Genomic DNA, 16,877 nt, shown 5'->3' with positions numbered 1-16,877 from the left:
TTTATTTCATACCCCCAAGACATGCTAACCTCTCACCATTACAATAACAGGGGAGGTTTGCATTTTATTTCATACCCCCAAGACATGCTAACCTCTCACCATTACAATAACAGGGGAGGTTAGCATTTTATTTCATACCCCCAAGACATGCTAACCTCTCACCATTACAATAACAGGGGAGGTTAGCATTTTATTTCATACCCCCAAGACATGCTAACCTCTCACCATTACAATAACAGGGGAGGTTAGCATTTTATTTCATACCCCCAAGACATGCTAACCTCTCACCATTACAATAACAGGGGAGGTTAGCATTTTATATCATACCCCCAAGACATGCTAACCTCTCACCATTACAATAACAGGGGAGGTTAGCATTTTATATCATACCCCAAGACATGCTAACCTCTCACCATTACAATAACAGGGAGGTTAGCATTTTATATCATACCCCAAGACATGCTAACCTCTCACCATTACAATAACAGGGGAGGTTAGCATTTTTGGAGAGTATGATGTTTTTGTCTGTAAGGTTCTCACTCATTATTAATCAAGATTCAGTCAGGATTATCCGTAATCATGATAACATCCACGTTAATGTAGAAGTGTTTAGAAACATAGTCGATTCTAATCTCCATTATTTAACATGTCTATTGGGCACAAAATAATCTGAAACTCAACCAAAACAAACAACAAATGCATCCAACAAGTTTGTAGAGTCACAAGATTGATATAGTTAATGCTATGAACATGGGACCAAATACTAAACTTTTGACTACTGTAATACATAGAAGTGAATTTGTCCCAGTACTTTTGGTCTCCTAATATGGGGGGCTATATACAAAAAGTGATTTTTAAACCGTTCATCCGATATCATCAAGGTGAACACAGCAGTAAGTCATCAAGGTGAACACAGCAGTAAGTCATCAAGGTGAACACAGCAGTAAGTCATCAAGGTGAATACAGCAGTAAGTCATCAAGGTGAACACAGCAGTAAGTCATCAAGGTGAACACAGCAGTAAGTCATCAAGGTGAACACAGCAGTAAGTCATCAAGGTGAACACAGCAGTAAGTCATCAAGGTGAACACAGCAGTAAGTCATCAAGGTGAACACAGCAGTAAGTCATCAAGGTGAACACAGCAGTAAGTCATCAAGGTGAACACAGCAGTAAGTCATCAAGGTGAATACAGTATCATTAGGTTCCTCTAAGTATCAGACAGTAATACGGTAATGGGATCTCTATGGATATGGTTGTAGTTGTTCTGTAAGGCTCATCACAGCAAGGTGGAGAAGTGACTGAACTGGTCTGATCCACTGGCCATCACTGTAGCATGGAAACGCCTGGGACGGTCTGGGTCCTGCAGAGAGAGAGAGAGAGAAACATAGGGTAGACACAGGTAGAGACATATCTACAGTAGTTCTCACCTGTATAGGGTAGATACAGGTAGAGACATATCTACAGTAGTCCTCACCTGTAAAGGGTAGACACAGGTAGAGACATATCTACAGGAGTTCTCACCTGTAAAGGGTAGATACAGGTAGAGACATATCTACAGTAGTCCTCACCTGTAAAGGGTAGATACAGGTAGAGACATATCTACAGTAGTTCTCACCTGTAAAGGGTAGATACAGGTAGAGACATATCTACAGTAGTTCTCACCTGTAAAGGGTAGGCACAGGTAGCGACATATCTACAGTAGTTCTCACCTGTATAGGGTAGGCACAGGTAGGGACGTATCGGATCACGAAGCCACAGCGTCTCTTCTGGGATGTGTTGGGGTCACTGGCGTGGACCAGGAACCCATCATGGATCTGATAACCATCAACATTAAATCACAATCCAAAATGGCACCTTGATTCTTATTGTTTGTACAGGACAATTGGTGAGAAACACAATATGGTTGTAGAAGAAAAGAGAATAGAGTGTATTTCCCTGTAATACAGAATGTCCAGTAGGACTTGGGATGGGAAGCTCACTGTAATACAGAATGCCCAGTAGGACCTGGGATGGGAAGCTCCCTGTAATACAGAATGTCTAGTAGGACCTGGGATGGGAAGCTCCCTGTAATACAGAATATACAGTAGGTGTTATGCTGGTGAATGAGGACCCAAAAGTGACTTAACAGAAACAGAGTCTTTATTCCAGTCTTTAACAAAAAACGATAATCCTGGATATTATCTCAGGTAAAGTCAAAACAGGAAAACTGAAATCCTCTCGTCTGTAGAGAGGAACGACTGGAGACGCGACCACAGACTGCAGGTCGCTTCGGGAAGGCGCAGGCCGTAGCTGATATAGATACCTGCTCACACGCAGCATCTGAAGAAGGCAAAAACACGACAGGACGGAACAAGGACACAGAACAGCAAACATCAAACAATGATCCGACAAGGACAGAAGCGGAAACAGAGGGAGAAATAGGGACTCTAATCAGAGGGCAAAATAGGGGACAGGTGTGAAAGAGTAAATGAGGTAGTTAGGAGAATGAGGAACAGCTGGGAGCAGGAACGGAACGATAGAGAGAGAGAGCGAGAGAGGGAGGGGGAGAGAGAGGGATAGAAAGAGGGAAAGAACCTAATAAGACCAGCAGGGGAAACGAATAGAAGGGGAAGCACAGGGACAAGACATGACAATCAATGACAAAACATGACAGTAGGACTTGGGATGGGAAGCTCCCTGTAATACAGAATGTCCAGTGGGACTTGGGATGGGAAGCTCACTGTAATACAGAATGCCCAGTAGGACCTGGGATGGGAAGCTCACTGTAATACAGAATGTCCAGTAGGACCTGGGATGGGAAGCTCCCTGTAATACAGAATGTCTAGTAGGACCTGGGATGGGAAGCTCCCTGTAATACAGAATGTCCAGTAGGAATTGGGATGGGAAGCTCACTGTAATACAGAATGCCCAGTAGGACCTGGGATGGGAAGCTCACTGTAATACAGAATGTCTAGTAGGACCTGGGATGGGAAGCTCCCTGTAATACAGAATGTCCAGTAGGAATTGGGATGGAAAGCTCCCTGTAATACAGAATGTCCAGTAGGAATTGGGATGGGAAGCTCACTGTAATACAGCATGTCCAGTAGGAATTGGGATGGGAAGCTCACTGTAATACAGAATGTCCAGTAGGAATTGGGATGGGAAGCTCACTGTAATACAGAATGTCCAGTAGGAATTGGGATGGGAAGCTCACTGTAATACAGAATGTCCAGTAGGAATTGGGATGGGAAGCTCCCTGTAATACAGAATGTCTGTTTGCTGACATTTGTTGTTCTTAAAAAGACAAGAATCCCCGTAGGGGGGCAGTGTGACTTACAGACATCTGCCCAGCCAGCAGGGGCAGAGTAGAGCGCTATCCGTTTGCACCAGCTCCTCAGGGATCTCCTGGTTGACTGACAGCATGTTTCCGGGGCGGGAGGCGAGTTGGTGGGGCAGCATGCCAGAGCAGTGGCTTCCTGGAGGAGGAGGGGGAAGAGGGGAGGGGGAGAGGAGAGGACAGGAGAGGAGAGGAGAGGAGAGGAGAGGAGAGGAGAGGAGAGGAGAGGAGAGGAGAGGAGAGGAGAGGAGAGGAGAGGAGAGGAGAGGAGAGGAGAGGAGAGTGAACACTTTTACTAACCACACAGACTCTAGTCTTCTGTTTGTCTATGAAAGGACATCTTATCACAGTCATTTACTGCAGTCATTTCATGCTAGAATGACAGAAAGAGGCTTTCAGACCATTAACTGTACCTGGCTAAATGCAGATACATATTTTGAGGAGACATTGACGTATTTATTTATCTAGTTGTGGCACCAATTAGAACTGAACTGGCCGTTTCTGGAAACAAAATGATTGGGTGAGTTTTAGGTGGTCAGGGGAGCTGCAGTACCTGGGATGACCTTCAGGGCTCCGTTTTCTGCCAGTGAGTCGTCTAGAGCCAGCCACACCGACAGGACTGGACCCCCAGCTATTCCCCAGTACCTGGAGGAATCAGACAGCTGCTGAGTAAATACTTGTTATTACTCAAAACGTACTGTAGTAGTAGGACTGGTGTAGTAGTAGTAATATTGTAGTAGTATTGTGGTAGTAGTAGCTGTAGTATTGTAGTTGTAGTAGTTGTACTGTAGTAGTGGGACTGGTGTAGTAGTAGTAATATTGTAGTAGTATTGTGGTAGTAGTAGCTGTAGTATTGTAGTTGTAGTAGTTGTACTGTAGTAGTGGGACTGGTGTAGTAGTAGTAATATTGTAGTAGTATTGTGGTAGTAGTAGCTGTAGTATTGTAGTTGTAGTAGTTGTACTGTAGTAGTACGACTGGTAGGACTGGTGTAGTAGTAGTAATATTGTAGTAGTATTGTGGTAGTAGTAGCTGTAGTATTGTAGTTGTAGTAGTTGTACTGTAGTAGTAGGACTGGTAGGACTGGTGTAGTAGTAGTAATATTGTAGTAGTATTGTGGTAGTAGTAGCTGTAGTATTGTAGTTGTAGTAGTTGTACTGTAGTAGTAGGACTGGTAGGACTGGTGTAGTAGTAGTACTATTGTAGTAGTATTGTGGTAGTAGTAGCTGTAGTATTGTAGTTGTAGTAGTTGTACTGTAGTAGTAGGACTGGTAGGACTGGTGTAGTCATCACAGTTGCAAATGAGAACTTGTTCTCAACTAGCCTACCTGGTTAAATAAAGGTGAAAGTAGTATTGTAGTAGTGTTGTGGTAGTAGTAGCTGTAGTATTGTAGTAGTAGTAGTTGTACTGTAGTAGTATGACTGGTGTAGTAGTAGTAATATTGTAGTAATATTGTGGTAGTAGTAGCTGTAGTATTGTAGTTGTAGTAGTAGTAGCTGTAGTATTGTAGTTGTAGTAGTAGTAGCTGTAGTATTGTAGTTGTAGTAGTTGTACTGTAGTAGTAGGACTGGTGTAGTAGTAGTAATATTGTAGTAATATTGTGGTACTGTGTGGCTGTGGGGTGGGGTGTGGGGGTTGTTGGGTACTTGCAGATGAAGCGTGAGTCTAGCAGGATGACATCAGAGCCCAGGATGGACTGTACCACCTGTAGGATGTGGGGGTGTTTGGCCAGGCCCATCACCCAGGGGTACTGCAGGTGCACATTGTGGAGACTGTACTGGGTATACTCCTCACCTGAAGTCAGGTAAACACAGGTAGATATCAGTCAATACAGGTAGATATAATTCAATACAGGGAGAAACAGATAGATTGAATTCAATACAGGTAGGTTTCCTTCAATACAGGTAGACAAAGGTAGATATCATTCAATACAGATAGGTATCATTCAATACAGGTAGATATCATTCAATACAGATAGGTATCATTCAATACAGGTAAATATCATTCAATACAGGTAGGTATCATTCAATACAGGTAGATACCATTCAATACAGGTAGGTATCATTCAATACAGGTAGATATCATTCAATACAGATAGGTATCATTCAATACAGGTAGATATCATTCAATACAGGTAGATATAATTCAATACAGGTAGATATCATTCAATACAGGTAGATATCATTCATTACAGATAGACACAGGTAGATATCATTCAATACAGGTAGATACATATAGATACCATTCAATACAGGTAGATATCATTCAATACAGGTAGATATCATTCAATACAGGTAGGTATCATTCAATACAGGTAGGTATCATTCAATATAGGTAGATATCATTCAATACAGGTAGATATCATTCATTACAGATAGACACAGGTAGATATCATTCAATTACAGGTAGATACATATAGATATCATTCAATACAGATAGATATAATTCAATACAGGTAGATACTATTCAATACAGGTAGATACCATTCAATACAGGTAGATATAATTCAAAACAGGTAGATATAATTCAAAACAGGTAGATACCATTCAATACAGGTAGATTTCATTCAATACAGGTAGATACCGGTAGATATCATTCAATACAGGTAGATATCATTCAATACAGGTAGATATCATTCAATACAGGTAGATATCATTCATAACAGATAGACACAGGTAGATATCATTCAATACAGGTATATACATATAGATATCATTCAATACAGATAGATATGATTCAATACAGGTAATTACCATTCAATACAGGTAGATATAATTTAAAACAGGTAGATATCTTTCATTACAGGTAGATACCGGTAGATATCATTCAAAACAGGTAGATATCATTCAATACAGGTAGATACATATGAATATCATTCAATACAGGTAGATATCGTTCAATACAGGTAGATATCATTCAATACAGGTAAACAGAGTTAGATATAATTCAATACAGGTAGATACCATTCAATACAGATAGATATCATTCAATACAGATAGATATCATTCAGACAGAGGTAGATATAATTCAATACTGGTAGACAGAGTTAGATGTAATTCAATACAGATAGACAGAGTTAGATGTAATTCAATACAGATAGACAGAGGTAGATATAATTCAATACAGATAGACAGAGTTAGATGTAATTCAATACAGATAGACAGAGTTAGATGTAATTCAATACAGATAGACAGAGTTAGATGTAATTCAATACAGGTAGACCGAGTTAGATGTAATTCAATACAGAGAGACAGAGTTAGATGTAATTCAATACAGATAGACAGAGTTAGATGTAATTCCATACAGATAGACAGAGTTAGATGTAATTCAATACAGATAGACAGAGTTAGATGTAATTCAATACAGATAGACAGAGTTAGATGTAATTCAATACAGATAGACAGAGATAGATCTGTACAATACAGGTAGACAGAGTTAGATGTAATTCAATACAGATAGACAGAGTTAGATGTAATTCAATACAGGTAGACCGAGTTAGATGTAATTCAATACAGAGAGACATAGTTAGATGTAATTCAATACAGATAGACAGAGTTAGATGTAATTCAATACAGATAGACAGAGTTAGATGTAATTCAATACAGATAGACAGAGTTAGATGTAATTCAATACAGATAGACAGAGTTAGATGTAATTCAATACAGATAGACAGAGTTAGATGTAATTCAATACAGATAGACAGAGTTAGATGTAATTCAATACAGAGAGACAGAGTTAGATGTAATTCAATACAGATAGACAGAGTTAGATGTAATTCAATACAGATAGACAGAGTTAGATGTAATTCAATACAGATAGACAGAGTTAGATGTAATTCAATACAGATAGACAGAGTTAGATGTAATTCAATACAGATAGACAGATGAAGTTAACATTCCCTAACCCCACCCCCCCCCTCCTCCTCCTCCTCATCCCCCTCCACTCACCAAACTCTCTCTCCAGGTGGTTGAAGGCCTGTCTGGCCTCCCTCAGCTCTGTGTTGTCTAGGACCGGTACGGCACAGAGGAATCCCTGCTGGTTGTAACGTTCCTTCATCTGACACGTTGACACACTCATCTCTGGGATGGCTACACGCCAGTCTGACTGCGTCAACTCCACTGGGTGAAGGCTGTTTTTATAACCTGGAAAGAGAGGGAGAACAGAGAGACAAAGGGAGTGTGTCTCTGAGTTGTCCCAGGCCATAAACAGGCGTCCTAACATAGGTATTTCTGTTTATCCAATACAGATAGACTCTCTCTCTCTCTCTCTCTCTCTCTCTCTCTCTCCCTCCTCTCTCTCTCCTCCTCATCTCCTCTCCTCTCTCTCTCTCTCTCTCTCAGGTGGTTGAAGGCCTCTCTGGCCTCCCTCAGCTCTGTGTTGTCTAGTGGCTGAGTTAGTCACAACATGAGACAGGGGATCTCATGTTAACCAGAGCCCTAATGGAATAGACAGGGGTCTCATGTTAACCAGGGCCCTAATGGAATAGACAGGGGGTCTCATGTTAACCAGAGCCTTGGGAATAGACAGGGGTCTCATGTTAACGTCAGAGCCCCAATGGAATGACAGGGGTCTTGTTAACCAGAGCCCTAAGGGAATAGACAGGGGGTCTCATGACCAGAGCCCCAAGGGAATAGACAGGGGTCTCATGTTAACCAGAGCCCTAAGGGAACAGACAGGGGTCTCATGTTAACCAGAGCCTAAGGGAATAGAAAGGGGTCTCATGTTAACCAGAGCCCTAAGGGAATAGACAGGGGTCTCATGTTAACCAGAGCCCCAATGGAATAGACAGGGGGTCTCATGTTAACCAGAGCCTTAAGGAATAGACAGGGGTCTCATGTTAACCAGAGCCTTAAGGGAATAGACAGGGGTCTCATGTTAACCAGAGCCCCAATGGAATAGACAGGGGGTCTCATGTTAACCAGAGCCTTAAGGGAATAGACAGGGGTCTCATGTTAACCAGAGCCTAATGGAATAGACAGGGGTCTCATGTTAACCAGAGCCCTAAGGGGATAGACAGGGGTCTCATGTTAACTAGAGCCCTAAGGGAATAGACAGGGGTCTCATGTTAACCAGAGCCCTAAGGGAATAGACAGGGGTCTCATGTTAACCAGAGCCCTAAGGGAACAGACAGGGGTCTCATGTTAACCAGAGCCTTAAGGGAATAGACAGGGGTCTCATGTTAACCAGAGCCCTAATGGAATAGACAGGGGTCTCATGTTAACCAGAGCCCTAAGGGAATAGACAGGGGGTCTCATGTTAACCAGAGCCCCAAGGGAATAGACAGGGGTCTCATGTTAACCAGAGCCCTAAGGGAACAGACAGGGGTCTCATGTTAACCAGAGCCCTAAGGGAATAGAAAGGGGGTCTCATGTTAACCAGCGCCTTAAGGGAATAGACAGGGGGTCTCATGTTAACCAGAGCCCTAAGGGAATAGACAGGGGGTCTCATGTTAACCCGAGCCCTAAGGGAATAGACAGGGGGTCTCATGTTATCCAGAGCCCTAATGGAATAGACAGGGGGTCTCATGTTAACCAGAGCCCTAATGGAATAGACAGGGGGTCTCATGTTAACCAGAGCCCTAATGGAATAGACAGGGGGTCTCATGTTAACCAGAGCCTTAAGGGAATAGACAGGGGTCTCATGTTAACCAGAGCCCTAATGGAATAGACAGGGGGTCTCATGTTAACCAGAGCCCTAAGGGAATAGACAGGGGGTCTCATGTTAACCAGAGCCCCAAGGGAATAGACAGGGGTCTCATGTTAACCAGAGCCCTAAGGGAACAGACAGGGGTCTCATGTTAACCAGAGCCCTAAGGGAATAGAAAGGGGGTCTCATGTTAACCAGCGCCTTAAGGGAATAGACAGGGGGTCTCATGTTAACCAGAGCCCTAAGGGAATAGACAGGGGGTCTCATGTTAACCAGAGCCCTAAGGGGATAGACAGGGGGTCTCATGTTAACTAGAGCCCTAAGGGAATAGACAGGGGGTCTCATGTTAACCAGAGCCCTAAGGGAATAGACAGGGGTCTCATGTTAACCAGAGCCCTAAGGGAATAGACAGGGGTCTCATGTTAACCAGAGCCCTAAGGGAATAGACAGGGGGTCTCATGTTAACCAGAGCCGTAAGGGAATAGACAGGGGTCTCATGTTAACCAGAGCCCCAATGGAATAGACAGGGGGTCTCATGTTAACCAGAGCCTTAAGGGAATAGACAGGGGGTCTCATGTTAACCAGAGCCTTAAGGGAATAGACAGGGGGTCTCATGTTAACCAGAGCCCTAATGGAATAGACAGGGGGTCTCATGTTAACCAGAGCCCTAAGGGAATAGACAGGGGGTCTCATGTTAACCAGAGCCCTAAGGGAATAGACAGGGGTTCTCATGTTAACCAGAGCCCTAAGGGAATAGACAGGGGGTCTCATGTTAACCAGAGCCCTAAGGGAATAGACAGGGGTCTCATGTTAACCAGAGCCCTAAGGGAATAGACAGGGGGTCTCATGTTAACCAGAGCCCTAAGGGAATGGACATGGGGTCTCATGTTAACCAGAGCCCTAAGGGAATAGACAGGGGTCTCATGTTAACCAGAGCCCTAATGGAATAGACAGGGGGTTTCATGTTAACCAGAGCCTTAAGGGAATAGACAGGGGTCTCATGTTAACCAGAGCCCTAAGGGAATAGACAGGGGTCTCATGTTAACCAGAGCCCTAAGGGAATAGACAGGGGGTCTCATGTTAACCAGAGCCCTAAGGGAATAGACAGGGGTCTCATGTTAATCAGAGCCCTAAGGGAATAGACAGGGGTCTCATGTTAACCAGAGCCTTAAGGGAATAGACAGGGGGTCTCATGTTAACCAGAGCCTTAAGGGAATAGACAGGGGGTCTCATGTTAACCAGAGCCCTAATGGAATAGACAGGGGGTCTCATGTTAACCAGAGCCCTAAGGGAATAGACAGGGGGTCTCATGTTAACCAGAGCCCTAAGGGAATAGACAGGGGTTCTCATGTTAACCAGAGCCCTAAGGGAATAGACAGGGGTCTCATGTTAACCAGAGCCCTAAGGGAATAGACAGGGTCTCATGTTAACCAGAGCCCTAAGGGAATAGACAGGGGTCTCATGTTAACCAGAGCCCTAAGGGAATAGACAGGGGGTCTCATGTTAACCAGAGCCCTAAGGGAATAGACAGGGGTCTCATGTTAACCAGAGCCCTAAGGGAATAGACAGGGGTCTCATGTTAACCAGAGCCCTAATGGAATAGACAGGGGTCTCATGTTAACCAGAGCCCTAAGGGAATAGACAGGGGTCTCATGTTAACCAGAGCCCTAAGGGAATAGACAGGGGTCTCATGTTAACCAGCGCCCTAAGGGAATAGACAGGGGGTCTCATGTTAACCAGAGCCCTAAGGGAATAGACAGGGGTCTCATGTTAACCAGAGCCTTAAGGGAATAGACAGGGGGTCTCATGTTAACCAGAGCCCTAAGGGAATAGACAGGGGTCTCATGTTAACCAGAGCCCTAAGGGAATAGACAGGGGGTCTCATGTTAACCAGAGCCCTAATGGAATAGACAGGGGGTCTCATGTTAACCAGAGCCTTAAGGGAATAGACAGGGGGTCTCATGTTAACCAGAGCCCTAAGGGAATAGACAGGGGTCTCATGTTAACCAGAGCCCTAAGGGAATAGACAGGGGGTCTCATGTTAACCAGAGCCCTAATGGAATAGACAGGGGGTCTCATGTTAACCAGAGCCCTAAGGGAATAGACAGGGGGTCTCATGTTAACCAGAGCCCTAAGGGAATAGACAGGGGGTCTCATGTTAACCAGAGCCCTAAGGGAATAGACAGGGGTCTCATGTTAACCAGAACCCTAAGGGAATAGACAAGGGGTCTCATGTTAACCAGAGCCCTAATGGAATAGACAGGGGAGGGGGTCTCATGTTAACCAGAGCCTTAAGGGAATAGACAGGGGGTCTCATGTTAACCAGAGCCCTAATGGAATAGACAGGGGGTCTCATGTTAACCAGAGCCCTAATGGAATAGACAGGGCGTCTCATGTTAACCAGAGCCCTAAGGGAATAGACAGGGGGTCTCATGTTAAGCAGAGCCCTAAGGGGATAGACAGGGGGTCTCATGTTAACCAGAGTCCTAATGGAATAGACAGGGGGTCTCATGTTACCCAGAGCCCTAATGGAATAGACAGGGGGTCTCATGTTAACCAGAGCCTTAAGGGAATAGACAGGGGGTCTCATGTTAACCAGAGCCCTAAGGGAATAGACAGGGGTATCATGTTAACCAGAGCCCTAAGGGAATAGACAGGGGGTCTCATGTTAACCAGAGCCCTAATGGAATAGACAGGGGGTCTCATGTTAACCAGAGCCCTAAGGGAATAGACAGGGGGTCTCATGTTAACCAGAGCCCTAAGGGAATAGACAGGGGGTCTCATGTTAACCAGAGCCCTAAGGGAATAGACAGGGGGTCTCATGTTAACCAGAACCCTAAGGGAATAGACAAGGGGTCTCATGTTAACCAGAGCCCTAATGGAATAGACAGGGAGGGGTCTCATGTTAACCAGAGCCCTAAGGGGATAGACAGGGGTCTCATGTTAACCAGAGCCCTAATGGAATAGACAGGGGTCTCATGTTAACCAGAGCCCTAAGGGAATAGACAGGGGTCTCATGTTAACCAGAGCCCTAAGGGAATAGACAGGGGGTCTCATGTTAACCAGAGCCTTATGGGAATAGACAGGGGTCTCATGTTAACCAGAGCCCTAAGGGAATAGACAGGGGGTCTCATGTTAACCAGAGCCCTAAGGGAATAGACAGGGGGTCTCATGTTAACCAGAGCCCTAAGGGAATAGACAGGGGGTCTCATGTTAACCAGAGCCCTAAGGGAATATACAGGGGTCTCATGTTAACCAGAGCCCCAATGGAATAGACAGGGGGTCTCATGTTAACCAGAGCCTTAAGGGAATAGACAGGGGGTCTCATGTTAACCAGCGCCCTAAGGGAATAGACAGGGGGTCTCATGTTAACCAGAGCCCTAAGGGAATAGACAGGGGTTCTCATGTTAAGCAGAGCCCTAAGGGAATAGACAGGGGGTCTCATGTTAACCAGAGCCCTAAGGGAATAGACAGTGGTCTCATGTTAACCAGAGCCATAAGGGAATAGACAGGGGGTCTCATGTTAACCAGAGCCCTAAGGGAATGGACATGGGGTCTCATGTTAACCAGAGCCCTAAGGGAATAGACAGGGGTCTCATGTTAACCAGAGCCCTAATGGAATAGACAGGGGGTTTCATGTTAACCAGAGCCTTAAGGGAATAGACAGGGGTCTCATGTTAACCAGAGCCCTAAGGGAATAGACAGGGGGTCTCATGTTAAACAGAGCCCTAAGGGAATAGACAGGGGGTCTCATGTTAACCAGAGCCCTAAGGGAATAGACAGGGGTCTCATGTTAACCAGAGCCCTAAGGGAATAGACAGGGGGTGTCATGTTAACCAGAGCCCTAAGGGAATAGACAGGGGTCTCATGTTAACCAGAGCCCTAAGGGAATAGACAGGGGGTCTCATGTTAACCAGAGCCCTAATGGAATAGACAGGGGGTCTCATGTTAACCAGAGCCCTAAGGGAATAGACAGGGGTCTCATGTTAACCAGAGCCCTAAGGGAATAGACAGGGGTCTCATGTTAACCAGAGCCCTAAGGGAACAGACAGGGGTCTCATGTTAACCAGAGCCCTAAGGGAATAGACAGGGGGTCTCATGTTAACCAGAGCCCTAAGGGAATATACAGGGGTCTCATGTTAACCAGAGCCCCAATGGAATAGACAGGGGGTCTCATGTTAACCAGAGCCTTAAGGGAATAGACAGGGGGTCTCATGTTAACCAGCGCCCTAAGGGAATAGACAGGGGGTCTCATGTTAACCAGAGCCCTAAGGGAATAGACAGGGGTTCTCATGTTAAGCAGAGCCCTAAGGGAATAGACAGGGGGTCTCATGTTAACCAGAGCCCTAAGGGAATAGACAGTGGTCTCATGTTAACCAGAGCCATAAGGGAATAGACAGGGGGTCTCATGTTAACCAGAGCCCTAAGGGAATGGACATGGGGTCTCATGTTAACCAGAGCCCTAAGGGAATAGACAGGGGTCTCATGTTAACCAGAGCCCTAATGGAATAGACAGGGGGTTTCATGTTAACCAGAGCCTTAAGGGAATAGACAGGGGGTCTCATGTTAACCAGAGCCCTAAGGGAATAGACAGGGGGTCTCATGTTAAACAGAGCCCTAAGGGAATAGACAGGGGGTCTCATGTTAACCAGAGCCCTAAGGGAATAGACAGGGGGTCTCATGTTAACCAGAGCCCTAAGGGAATAGACAGGGGGTCTCATGTTAACCAGAGCCCTAAGGGAATAGACAGGGGTCTCATGTTAACCAGAGCCCTAAGGGAATAGACAGGGGGTCTCATGTTAACCAGAGCCCTAATGGAATAGACAGGGGGTCTCATGTTAACCAGAGCCCTAAGGGAATAGACAGGGGTCTCATGTTAACCAGAGCCCTAAGGGAATAGACAGGGGTCTCATGTTAACCAGAGCCCTAAGGGAATAGACAGGGTCTCATGTTAACCAGAGCCCTAAGGGAATAGACAGGGGGTCTCATGTTAACCAGAGCCCTAATGGAATAGACAGGGGGTCTCATGTTAACCAGAGCCCTAAGGGAATAGACAGGGGGTCTCATGTTAACCAGAGCCCTAAGGGAATAGACAGCGGTCTCATGTTAACCAGAGCCCTAAGGGAATAGACAGGGGGTCTCATGTTAACCAGAGCCCTAAGGGAATAGACAGGGGGTCTCATGTTAACCAGAGCCCTAATGGAATAGACAGGGGGTCTCATGTTAACCAGAGCCTTAAGGGAATAGACAGGGGGTCTCATGTTAACCAGAGCCCTAATGGAATAGACAGGGGGTCTCATGTTAACCAGAGCCCTAAGGGAATAGACAGGGGGTCTCATGTTAACCAGAGCCCCAAGGGAATAGACAGGGGTCTCATGTTAACCAGAGCCCTAAGGGAACAGACAGGGGTCTCATGTTAACCAGAGCCCTAAGGGAATAGAAAGGGGGTCTCATGTTAACCAGCGCCTTAAGGGAATAGACAGGGGGTCTCATGTTAACCAGAGCCCTAAGGGAATAGACAGGGGGTCTCATGTTAACCCGAGCCCTAAGGGAATAGACAGGGGGTCTCATGTTATCCAGAGCCCTAATGGAATAGACAGGGGGTCTCATGTTAACCAGAGCCCTAATGGAATAGACAGGGGGTCTCATGTTAACCAGAGCCCTAATGGAATAGACAGGGGGTCTCATGTTAACCAGAGCCTTAAGGGAATAGACAGGGGGTCTCATGTTAACCAGAGCCCTAATGGAATAGACAGGGGGTCTCATGTTAACCAGAGCCCTAAGGGAATAGACAGGGGGTCTCATGTTAACCAGAGCCCCAAGGGAATAGACAGGGGTCTCATGTTAACCAGAGCCCTAAGGGAACAGACAGGGGTCTCATGTTAACCAGAGCCCTAAGGGAATAGAAAGGGGGTCTCATGTTAACCAGCGCCTTAAGGGAATAGACAGGGGGTCTCATGTTAACCAGAGCCCTAAGGGAATAGACAGGGGGTCTCATGTTAACCAGAGCCCTAAGGGGATAGACAGGGGTCTCATGTTAACTAGAGCCCTAAGGGAATAGACAGGGGTCTCATGTTAACCAGAGCCCTAAGGGAATAGACAGGGGTCTCATGTTAACCAGAGCCCTAAGGGAATAGACAGGGGTCTCATGTTAACCAGAGCCCTAAGGGAATAGACAGGGGGTCTCATGTTAACCAGAGCCGTAAGGGAATAGACAGGGGTCTCATGTTAACCAGAGCCCCAATGGAATAGACAGGGGGTCTCATGTTAACCAGAGCCTTAAGGAATAGACAGGGGTCTCATGTTAACCAGAGCCTTAAGGGAATAGACAGGGGTCTCATGTTAACCAGAGCCCTAATGGAATAGACAGGGGGTCTCATGTTAACCAGAGCCCTAAGGGAATAGACAGGGGGTCTCATGTTAACCAGAGCCCTAAGGGAATAGACAGGGGTTCTCATGTTAACCAGAGCCCTAAGGGAATAGACAGGGGGTCTCATGTTAACCAGAGCCCTAAGGGAATAGACAGGGGTCTCATGTTAACCAGAGCCCTAAGGGAATAGACAGGGGTCTCATGTTAACCAGAGCCCTAAGGGAATAGACAGGGGTCTCATGTTAACCAGAGCCCTAAGGGAATAGACAGGGGTCTCATGTTAACCAGAGCCCTAAGGGAATAGACAGGGGGTCTCATGTTAACCAGAGCCCTAATGGAATAGACAGGGGTCTCATGTTAACCAGAGCCCTAAGGGAATAGACAGGGGTCTCATGTTAACCAGAGCCCTAAGGGAATAGACATGGGGTCTCATGTTAACCAGCGCCCTAAGGGAATAGACAGGGGTCTCATGTTAACCAGAGCCCTAAGGGAATAGACAGGGGTCTCATGTTAACCAGAGCCCTAAGGAATAGACAGGGGGTCTCATGGAACCAGAGCCCTAAGGGAATAGACAGGGGTCTCATGTTAACCAGAGCCCTAAGGGAATAGACAGGGGGTCTCATGTTAACCAGAGCCCTAATGGAATAGACAGGGGTCTCATGTTAACCAGAGCCTTAAGGGAATAGACAGGGGTCTCATGTTAACCAGAGCCCTAAGGGAATAGACAGGGTCTCATGTTAACCAGAGCCCTAAGGGAATAGACAGGGGTCTCATGTTAACCAGAGCCCTAATGGAATAGACAGGGGTCTCATGTTAACCAGAGCCCTAAGGGAATAGACAGGGGTCTCATGTTAACCAGAGCCCTAACGGAATAGACAGGGGGTCTCATGTTAACCAGAGCCCTAAGGGAATAGACAGGGTCTCATGTTAACCAGAACCCTAAGGGAATAGACAAGGGTCTCATGTTAACCAGAGCCCTAATGGAATAGACAGGGAGGGGTCTCATGTTAACCAGAGCCTTAAGGGAATAGACAGGGGGTCTCATGTTAACCAGAGCCCTAATGGAATAGACAGGGGGTCTCATGTTAACCAGAGCCCTAATGGAATAGACAGGGCGTCTCATGTTAACCAGAGCCCTAAGGGAATAGACAGGGGGTCTCATGTTAAGCAGAGCCCTAAGGGGATAGACAGGGGGTCTCATGTTAACCAGAGTCCTAATGGAATAGACAGGGGGTCTCATGTTACCCAGAGCCCTAATGGAATAGACAGGGGGTCTCATGTTAACCAGAGCCTTAAGGGAATAGACAGGGGTCTCCCCAGAGCCCTAAGGGAATAGACAGGGGTATCATGTTAACCAGAGCCCTAAGGGAATAGACAGGGGGTCTCATGTTAACCAGAGCCCTAATGGAATAGACAGGGGGTCTCATGTTAACCAGAGCCCTAAGGGAATAGACAGGGGGTCTCATGTTAACCAGAGCCCTAAGGGAATAGACAGGGGGTCTCATGTTAACCAGAGCCCTAAGGGAATAGACAGGGGGTCTCATGTT

At 45.8% G+C, this 16,877-nt stretch overlaps 1 pseudogene; it reads right to left on the bottom strand.

Moving 5' to 3' along the window:
• Positions 1-1,275: 1,275 nt before the first annotated feature.
• LOC124023254 lies at positions 1,276-7,370 on the bottom strand (annotated as a pseudogene).
• Between the last annotated feature and the right edge of the window lie 9,507 nt (positions 7,371-16,877).

The sequence above is a fragment of the Oncorhynchus gorbuscha genome, unplaced genomic scaffold, assembly GCF_021184085.1.
Source record: "Oncorhynchus gorbuscha isolate QuinsamMale2020 ecotype Even-year unplaced genomic scaffold, OgorEven_v1.0 Un_scaffold_1567, whole genome shotgun sequence".
NCBI classification, from domain to species: domain Eukaryota; kingdom Metazoa; phylum Chordata; class Actinopteri; order Salmoniformes; family Salmonidae; genus Oncorhynchus; species Oncorhynchus gorbuscha.
Note: the sequence above shows the minus strand (reverse complement) of the source record. Positions and strands in the feature narration are given on the sequence as shown.